The sequence below is a fragment of the Alligator sinensis genome, unplaced genomic scaffold (genome assembly GCF_000455745.1).
Source record: "Alligator sinensis unplaced genomic scaffold, ASM45574v1 scaffold917_1, whole genome shotgun sequence".
NCBI lineage: Eukaryota > Metazoa > Chordata > Crocodylia > Alligatoridae > Alligator > Alligator sinensis.
The window spans coordinates 2,659,047-2,660,890 of record NW_005841988.1 but is presented as its reverse complement, the minus strand read 5'-3'; the positions used below and the strand labels follow the sequence as shown (position 1 = coordinate 2,660,890).

General features: G+C 49.1%; 1 protein-coding gene across 3 annotated transcripts in view; it reads left to right on the top strand.

Moving 5' to 3' along the window:
• CCDC171 (coiled-coil domain containing 171) overlaps positions 1 to 1,844 on the top strand; it is a 323,890-nt gene that overhangs the window by 125,671 nt on the left and 196,375 nt on the right. The gene's annotated exons all lie outside the window — the stretch shown is intronic.

Below are 1,844 nucleotides of genomic sequence, written 5' to 3'. Positions count from 1 at the left end.
CCGGGTGGTGGCCCGCGCCCCAGAAGCTTTCAAATTTCCCCGCCAGTGGCTGTGCAATGATGTCGGCCAGTGCCTTCAGTACCCTCGGATGGAACTCATCCGGGCCTGCCGACTTAAAGGCATCCAGTTCTTCCAAGAGTATTGAATACTTGTCAGTATTGAAACGCATTCTGTATTCGTTAGCCCACCCCTGTAACCTGTCCAGGTCCTACTGTAATCTGTCCTTCCCTACGAGCATGCCCACCTCACCCCAAATCTTGGTATCATCAGGAAATTTAAACAGGCTGCTTTTTACCCCATTGTCCAAGTCACTAATAAAGAAATTGAACAGTGCAGGCCCAAGGACCGAGCCCTGGGGGACTCCACTGCCCGCTTCCCTCCAGGTCGAAAAAGACCCGTCCACCACTACCCTCTGAGTACAACCCTTCAGCCAATTTGTAATCCATCTGACTGTGTAGGCATCAATGCCACAGTGACCTAGTTTTTTGATGAGAATGGGGTAGGAGATGGTGTCAAAAGCCTTGCTGAAGTCCAGAAAGACTACATCCACCACAACACCTGCGTCCAATGCTTTTGTGACCTGATCATAGAAGGCAATCAGGTTCGTCTGACAGGACCTGCCCCTAATAAAACCGCGCTGGTTGCCCTTGTGCATCATCCCTGCTGCTGGGCCATCACAGATGTGCTCCTTGATGATCTTCTCAAAGAGTTTCCAAAGGATTGAAGTAAGACTAATGGTCCTATAGTTGCCCAGGTCCTCCCTCTTCCTTTTTTTGAAGATGGGGACCATGTTAGCTTTCTTCTAGTCATCTGGCACCTGGCCAGAGCACCATGAGCACTCGTAAAGCCATGTCAGGGGCCCCGCAATAACCCCTGCCAATTCCTTCAACACCCTGGGGTGGAGAGCATCTGGACCTGCTGATTTGAACAAGTCCAGCCCCTCCATAAGCTCTCTAATCCGGTGTTCCCTGATCTTAGGCCTGGTGGCATTGCTTCTGAGTCCATCTGGAATCTTGGTCGGGGAGTCCCAGTCCCTGCACAAGAAAATGAAGGTGAAGAATTTGTTAAAAAGGTCTGTTTTCTCCTCTGATGCAACCACCAGATTGCCAAGCATATCCTGCAGGGGCCCCACATTATCCAGTACCTTCTTCATTCGCCCTATATATTTAAAAAAGGACTTTGTATTATCTTTGATCCTTGATGCTAGCCCTATCTCTGTACCTGCCTTAGCTTTTCTAACAGCCCCCCCTGCAGACCCGAGCGGTGGGTACTCTTCTTTGGTAATAGCCCCTCCGTTCCACCGTGTGTACACCTCCTTTTTGGCAATCAGGCATGTGCGAATGCCCTTGGTGAACTAGGGGGGCTTTTGGGCACTCTTGCCCACCTTGCGTCTTGTTGGGATTGTCACCCCTTGGGCTCTGAGTATCGCCTCCTTAAGGAACTACCACTCGTCTTGGGCACTGAGTTCCCCTACTGTCGAGGACCCCAGCGCCTCTCCCACTAATCTCAACTCATTGAAGTTGGAAGTCTTGGGCTACTGCGTTACTCCCTTTAACTAGCTTTCCCCAAACATTCTCCAGGGCAGTAGGAATCTGCGTTTATGAAATTTTATGGCATGTTTCAAAGCTTTCATTTTTGTCAGGTGTCTGAGACTTGATAGGAAAGTTAAGAATGGATTTATTTTGGAGTTATAACTAGTATTATACACACTTTTGTCATTATTGTTTAATCAACAACCTTATTTACCAGAACATCTGTTAATTTTGTCGTGAATCAGAGCAGCCGCCGGCAGCCGCTTGACTCACCCACCGGAGTGTTTAGATTTAGAGCTCGGCAGGCGGGTA